This window comes from Pinus tabuliformis, chromosome X (assembly GCF_031772625.1).
Source record: "Pinus tabuliformis cultivar Carrire ecotype Pingquan chromosome X, CPIR1, whole genome shotgun sequence".
Taxonomy (NCBI): Eukaryota; Viridiplantae; Streptophyta; class Pinopsida; order Pinales; family Pinaceae; genus Pinus; species Pinus tabuliformis.
The window spans coordinates 1,176,226,381-1,176,235,093 of record NC_142308.1 but is presented as its reverse complement, the minus strand read 5'-3'; positions in this window follow the sequence as shown (position 1 = coordinate 1,176,235,093).

Below are 8,713 nucleotides of genomic sequence, written 5' to 3'. Positions count from 1 at the left end.
ATGGTATAGAGAACCACGCAACCTTGCGGTTTACGCATAATAGTTATTCAGGACAAGCCCCTTGCGAGGCTCAGGCCAAGGACTCCTTTGGTAGTCAAAACTCATGGCTTCAAAAAGTTCCTCCTGTGAAGGCAAATCAAACTCTAAGAAATCATGAGAACTAGAAGGATCAAAAGAGGGAATGAAGGGGTCCCAAGTCCCCATATGAGAAATCACTCGGTCAACTGCCGGGACCAAGTCCCCAGAAGGAAAATAATAGTTCAAAGGATCCTTCTCAGAATCAATTGAACATTTATTTAATGCCACATAGTTCACCTATGGCGAGGTAGAGGCTACTTGAACAATTGGAACAAAACAAGGGGTATTCTGCACTAAATTCGAATTGGGGTTGTGATTATCATATGCAAGTTGATCAATAGTGACAATATTTCTGTTATGAGGAAAACACATCACTGGAAAGAGTGAAGACACCACAACATTCATAACATAGACAAAATCACGACCAAGTAGCATATTAAAGTCTAAAGGCCGATCAACCACCATCATGTCGAATAAGACAATCTTCCCACCTAAAGTAATAAGCAATTGAGGAGGAACACCCATAGATTCACCGGGTCTCATATCATAGGCTAACAACTGATTATCAAATGCCAACAACTTTGGAGAACCCAAATCTTTCCAATTCAAGGAGGATATAATACTTGCAGAGGATCCTTCATCCACCATACATTGATAGACATTTGTGGAATTAACTCTAACCTTTATTTGGAAAGGTGTAGCGGAAGGAAGACGAGGCTCGACAAGATTATCCCACTCAAAGGATACACTCCTAGAACTTGGAGGGGGTACATTCGGAGAAACCGGAATGCCCCCTATACCAGAATACTTTGTCCTAGAAATAAAAAAGACTATGTTGTTAGACACTTTGTCGGTCGGACAAGTTGTTCTTGCGGACAAGACCGACCTCCCTAGTATCTAATGATATCTAGCGACAAGCAAACCAAACAAATTCTGTCTTTCTCTAAATATGCAATTTATAAATAAAGGCAAACAAGTGTTTCAGGCCTACCTTGGGTCCAATGCAAGTTTGTGGAAGCCTCGCTCCGTTGATCCAAATGAGCTCCCTTGTAGAGAATCTACAAACACAAACAAGCACACAAATTAAATAGCACCTGAAAAGCCAATATAATAAAGCATACTTATCATGATGATCAAGGAATTCATGAAACAAATCACATAAGACAATTTGTTGAGAAAAATGAATATGATTGTATTAACTTAAATCAAAGAAGAACTTTACAACCTTATGCCTTGATGTTGTACAAGCTCCTCCCAGGGTCCAACAAGAAGTCTCCTCTACTTTGACAAGTTTCACTCTCTTCCCAATGAAGCCAAGAGGTATGTGATCTCTCCTTTCAAGCTTAACTAGGAAGTCTCAATTCCAACAACATTTACCCTAAAAAATATTCAGCTTCTAACCTCCCTAGCAACCAGCCCAATGCCTTAATTTATAATGCAATGGAGGGAAGTTACTAGGTCCTCCTTCAAAGGGACAAAGCCCTCCTTCAAAGGGATAAGCTCCTCTCATCAAGGGATTAGCTCCACTTTTGGGATGCATGAACCACCTAGGAGCGAACCATCCACGTCAAGATTCCTTCTAGAATCATCTAGAATTAACCCAAAGTGAGTTTTTAAGAATAAAATTGCACCTTTTTGACTTTCACAGGGGTCCGCACCCACTCCTTTAGAGACAAAGTGGGTAGGTCCGCAGGTAACATGAACAAGGGGTGCGGGACTGCAAGTAACAGTGAGAGAAAGTGCGGAACCAGAGCTTTATTGATTTTCAAAGTCTTTCTCTCATTTTCAAAGCTTGACATGAAGAGCTGAGGTTTGAGACTTGCTTAGGAGGACAGTATGAATGATGATAGACCCATACTGACTGCAAATAGTCATGGTGACAATATTTTGTGTAACAGATTGCCCCCTAAAGTGCGAAGTCTGTAGTAGATGACGATTTCATTTATCATCTAAGAAGAGTGAAGTACTTTATCATTTCGAGTATCATCTTGTGGAGAGCCTGGTTGGAACCTGTAAAAACATTCAATCCAAAATATATATATGAGATCATATCATCGCTGAGGTAGGCATTCCCATACTCAGATCAAAACTGACTAGAAAACTAACTACTGCTCTGATATAGGAATGATCTTGTAATACATCACAAGTATAGACACATGTAGACACAGTATGGACGCAGCCATCTATTTATGAATAGTCCACTGTATAATGAATACAAAATTCCTCGCAGCCTGGATGGTGGAAACTAGATCCAGGGTCTTGATTTCTACTTCCCGAAATAGTACGATTCTAACCATGTGAATGAATGTGTCGAAGTCGAACATGGTAGAAACCACTTGATTACCAGTCAATGATGTAAACTGTTAACAAGTGTGAGAGAAACCACCATTAATGTCAATGGCTCTCAAAGTACTTAGTACAATCCATGAAATGTGAATAGATGTGCTGATGTCGAACATGTCACGGAATCCTTTGATCGAAGGTCAATGATGCAACCTATCGTTGAAGGCGAGAAACCTGCCATTGAGGCATGCAGATCCCAAGGTACTGATGATTTCTAGATCATCTTTCTAGATAATGAGCTGAAGTTGATAAAAAGCGATCCGTCGTAGGGAAGCCCACAACACGAAATCATAGATCAAGTTTGAAGAAATTTAGTTGCAAAGGACTGACTCAGGGATGGTCAAGATGGATGATAGATATTTTGCAGATGAATGGTTTATTTGCATTGACCTCTTGAACACATAACGACAACAGATGGTTTGGTGACAATTGACCCAAAGTTAATACCCAGAAACCGGCTGAAGACTTTCAATATGGTTTGATCAACTATTAGGCAAAGGATTTCCCAACCCAGGTGAATAAAAGTGTCGTGTTCAAGAGTGGTTACAAAGTATGACAAACAGGCTCATCTTTCTCTCTTTTCCCCCACCATTTCTCGCAAGTACCTCTTTGTTTTTGACAAGCTTGAGGAGGATAACATTTGCTTGATTATAAGCTCATCCTTCGGATGAGTCCAACTTAGTTTAAATTCAAACCCTAAGAAGGAGTGGTCCGTTCCTGTTTATAATTGAACAGGTCATTTACTGTTAAATTTTAACGAATCCAGTATAGGAGAAACTCGGGGTTTTTCAATTTTAGAGAGTTTGAAAAAACTTAAGAAGACTCCATGGTTGTCCTTTTTCGTAAATTTGTGTCTCCCAAGCCCGAAAAAGTATAAAATAATACTTGAGAGAACCGCTTGATCATTACGATCAAGGAGTACTTTTCATAATTAGTGCCTCTGATCCGAAAAAGTAAAAAAGCGATCAATGACACATCATTTTATAACCAATATCGAATTTGAAACGACAAAAATCCAGAAATCTTTTCATGTTTTTACAGTCAGAAAAGGGTTGTAAGTGGACCGCCTTTTTAGTTCCGTTTTAACGAGTTTAAAAGGAAAAACTCGACGATCTTTTCATGTTTTAGGAGTCAGAAAAGAGCTTAAAGGTGACTAATGTTTTTCGTTGAAAATGACCAATTTTGCCTGAAAAATCCATTATCCTACACAAAAACTCAAACATTACTCATACCTGTTTAAAATAGATAAAAATGCTGCAAAAGTTACCTCTTTAAAGTGAAAAATAAACAAATTAAAAACTCATTTATTCAAAAAATCTTATAAAAAGGGCTTTTGTAAATTCATTTTTACCGTTTGACTTCAGAGTGAGAAAAGAGAGCTTTTGGTCAGAAACTTCCCGTGAAGATTGCAGAAAATCCGTCCGTTGGAATCGAACGCCGTCTCCTCCAGGTAATCTACATCATCCTACTCTTTCATTTCATCCATTTCAAATTTGTTTTTAGGCTTTGATTTCATTTTTTAAGGAATTTTTAGGTTAGAAACCCGCACGCGGGGTCCGCAGGCATAGCACAGGTAACCTGCGGACCCCGACTTTTTCGTAAAAGGAAAAAAGTCAGGGGTCCGCACCTGCCGTGAAGGCAAAGTGCGGACCCACGCACTGTCTCTAATAGAGAGGGTGCAGTCCCTGCAGCAAAGGTTTTTAAACCTAAATTTCTCAAATTTCACCCAAAAATTTTGCTTTTAGATATTCTAATTCGCCTTTTTATTGAATGTAGGGTATACATCATGCTTGATTGGCGAGAACGGGAGCACGAGGATGTAGATCTCGCCGCGATAAATCATCAACCTTCGATTGATGCATTGAAGGCATGCGGCTTATACAAATTCTGGGCCATACCTGGCATGAGGGCCCAGGTGGACTTTTTGCAGTGGCTGGTAGACAGGTGGAACATACAGGACCAGTGCTTCTTTATTGGTGGTCACCAGCTCGAAATGGAGCCGGAAGACATTTACTTCTTGACTGGTTTGCCTAAGAGAGGTGAACACTTGACTCTATTCAGGACTAGGCCAGGTGGCCAGTCTGTCGATAGCCTCCGGCTAGAGTTTTGCAACGACCAAACTAGAGACAAAGGGATAGATATCAAAACCATATCCCTTCCTGAACTGAAAGTGATTGCGTTTACTGTTACCAGGCTCTGCGGAAGCACAACACTACATATAGCCACTGGATCCCAAATGCGGATGGCAGTAGACTGCTTTCGAGGCACCATCTTCAACTGGTGCGATGCTGTGTTGGCTAATATAAAAGGCCAACTGACTAGAGCAAAGAACGAACAACTGAAGACCTTTGGATATGGTGCTTTAGTCATGAGCTTTGGTCTGGAGAGGGTCCCAATGTTGGTCCCACAACATCTCACTGTTGGAGCTGGACTTCCCCGAGAGCCCAAACTGATGCGTTGGGTTGCAGTTATGGCTCGTCATCCTGAGGAGGGGACAAAAGTCGTTCGATTCACTCCTGAGTATTTTCATTGGTTGGAGAACCAAATTTTTGCTATTCAGGATTTTCCTTACGCTGGGGTAGATTATCGTGGTGACCCAGACATGGCTCTTCCACCAGGAGAGCAATGGGATGACTCAGGTAAAATCATTTTCAACATTTTCTAATTTAATTTTATTTATTTTTTTTTTTTTTTTTTAATCTCGTCCAAAAATTGATAGTAAAAGTTTTAAATGTAGATGTAGGTCCACGGCGACCGCCACTCTCCAGCCCTATGAGAGGAAACAACCAGCTGCAGCAGTACCAGCCCCACAGGACGAATCCACAGAGACCTTGGCTGAATTGGAGAGCCATCTAGAGCGTTTGACAGTAGACATTCCGGAGACCAGCATAGATGACATTCCTCTTAGGCTACAACACTATGTGATTGGGGTCCCAGGACCTTTTAGGAGGTTCCTTTGTAAGGTGGCCCGTACAATGGTTTCTTATCGTGATCATCACCAGTGATAGGATGATCGCCTATTGTAGACACATATGACATTTTTTGCTTTTTGTACTATCATTTTTGCCGATCATAAGGTGTTTTTCAACCTATGATCGAAGACGATGTATATTTGACACATTTCTATGTTATACCATATCACTATTACCGGCTTATCTTGTAAAACATGTTATGAAATGTTTTTAAATTTACTTGTATGATTATTGCAAATGTCTACCTAACATTCGAGAAGCAATTGCATCTGCTAATGTATTTAAATATCTTGGAATACGCTGATATTCAATATAGTCAAATTCACGTTCCAAGAGATGAACTCTCAAAAATAATCTCAATAACACCGGATTTCTAATGGCATATACTCTATTAAGCTGTAATACGACGAGTTCAGAATCTAACCTCACTATCAAACTCCGAATCCCAAATGAAATAGATTCAGATAATAACTCAATCACTGCACTATACTCGGCAATGTTGTTCGTTGTTTGACCGAGGCTTACCCCATGCATAGATACCAACTCGTCAGAGGGCGAATAGATAACCCAAGCTGCGGAAGAAATGTTCCGTGTATTACGACAAGCACCATCAGCAAAACCAATGTATGTTTGGAGAGGCGTCGACATCTGCAATATCAAGAGTAAAATCAAGATAAGAAGGAATAATGACAAAAAACACTCTCTAAGCTAAGCACACTTTTTGATCTAAAACATACCAACTAGAAAGAAAACTAAACCTAACTAAAAATCTCCACACCCAGATTTAAGCATAATACCTCTTCAGGTAAAGACCATTTCTGGGTTTACCTAAAGAGACCCCGTCAAAGTCTACCAATTCATAGGCCCCTTTTGCTAGCTTTCGCTTAACAACATAAGGACCATGCCACATGGGTACAAATTTTCCAGCGCTTAATTTATCATTTGCTTGATCGTACAATAAGGCTAGGTCTCCTTCCGAAAAATTACGAGGGGTAACATTTCGATCATACTGAGCTTTAATATGTTTGGCATGAGTTTCATTCGCTAATGCAGCATCACGTCGATTCTCATCTAGCTGAGCTAAGTATAACAAACGTTTTTCCTCTTCGGAAGTGGCTGGAAGTAATTCGATGGCCATTTGCAATGACGGGATTTCGCATTCAATGGGTAACACAGCTTCCAGACCATAAACTAGTTGGAAAGGAGTGAAACCGGTTGACGTTTTTACTGAGGTTCGATACGCCCAAAGCGCTGAAAATAGAATGTTATGCCAATTCGACCTATGAATCCCAATGATTCGTCGGATCATGATGACTAGAACTTTGTTGATGGCTTCAACTAGACCATTAGCCTGTGGATAATATGGAGTTGAACTGTCATGACGCAAGCCAAGTTGGTCTGTAAGTTCAGTCATCATAATGTTTCGAAAATGACGCCCATGATCAGTGATAATCGCTTGTGGAACACCAAACCTAGCAATTATATGATTGAACACGAAAATCACAGTAGTTTTGCTGTCTGCCTCAAATGTAGGCATCGCCTCGGCCCACTTGGTAAAATAATCTACCGCAAGGATGATATACGCATGCCCCCCGGCCGAGTGAGGGTTACATGTAATAAAATCGATACCCCATTTTGCAAAAGGACCGACAGCAATTATAGGGTGGAGAGGAGCAGGTGGAACGCGCATATTTCAATCAAAAATTTGGCAGTTGTGGCATTTTCGAACCGCGTTAATACAATCTTTAAACAAAGACGGCCAGAAATAGCTAGCACGTAATATCTTTTGGGTTGTGGAAAACCCAGACATATGACCGCCACATGCTCCAGAGTGACAGTCATTTAGAACCCTTTCAGCTTCCTCATGAGTTAAACAACGTCGGAAAATAGAGTCCGGCCCACGACGATAAAGTGTATCTCCAATAATTTTGAATTGTTGGGACTGGAATCGTATTTTTAGACGTTCTGTTCTTGAAATTTCTGGCCGAAAGGATTGGGTCTGGAGATAAACGATGATATCCCCGTACCATGGATCTAAAGTGCTAATTAGAAACAAGGATTCGTTCGCAATGGGCTCCTCCGCCACAGTTTCCGTGTCAGCACGCGGGAAGTCACACATCAACTCCGCAAAAACTAAAGATTTCTTTGACTTAGACTTTTCAAATTCCAAGTCGAACTCCTGCAGGATCACAATCCATTTGGAGTACTTGCCCCCTAGCAATTGTTTGGTCAAAATATAGATCATAGGGTTGCAATCGGAAATTACTGTAGTTTTGTGTAGTAAAATGTAATGACGAAAATGTTGGACAGCTTGAACAGCTGCCAATGCCAATTTCTCCACATGTGAATATTTTAGCTCAGTTGGATTTAAAGTTCGACTAAGGTAATATATCACATGTTCACTACCGAATTCATCTTCCTGAACTAACACCATTCCAATGGTGGAATGCAAGGCAGCGAGATATAAGAAGTAGTCCTGGTTGTAGTTGGGAGGATGCAGTAACGGTGCATGGGTCAACGCGTGTTTTAGTGCATCAAAAGATTTGTCAGCTATCTCATCCCAAAAGAATGGAGTATTCTGTTTCAACAACCGGGTAAAACCCTTTGTGATCTCGGCGTAGTTAGGAATGAATCGTCGTAAAAAATTTGCTTTCCATTGCAAACTTTGGAGTTGGCGAAGACTCGAAGGAGGAGGCAATTTGACAATAGCTTCAACCTTCAAGGGATCGACGCAAATGCTAGCTTGTGAAACAACAAACCCCAGTAACCGACCCGTTTCTATACAGAAAACACACTTGTGTGGATTCAACCTAATTCGATAATGCCTACACCTCATAAATATTGCTCGTAAATGGATGAGATGATCAGCTCGATGTAATGAATGAGCAGGCAAATCATCGAGATAGGGTTGCACAATGTGCTTGATGTCATGAAACGTGTAAGACATGGCTCTTTGAAAAGTTTCCCCGGCGTTCTTGAGCCCAAAAGGTAATTTGTAATAAGCAAATGTTCCCCATGGACAAATGAAAGCCATTTTTGGTTGATCAACAGGTAGAATATTTATTTGATTGTATCTGGAAAAACCATCCATGAAGGAGAATATTTCACTGCCGGCCATCAATGATTTGATCGATATAGGGAGTTGGGTAATTGTCTTTTGGACAGGCTCGATTAATATCCCTATAATCGATACATATTCTTATTGTCCTTTGCTTTTTGTTAATAGGAACAATATTCGATACCCAATCCGTTAACGGAATCGGATAAATGAAACCTGCTTTGAGTAATTTTTCAACTTATGCTTTAATGGCAACAGCTTT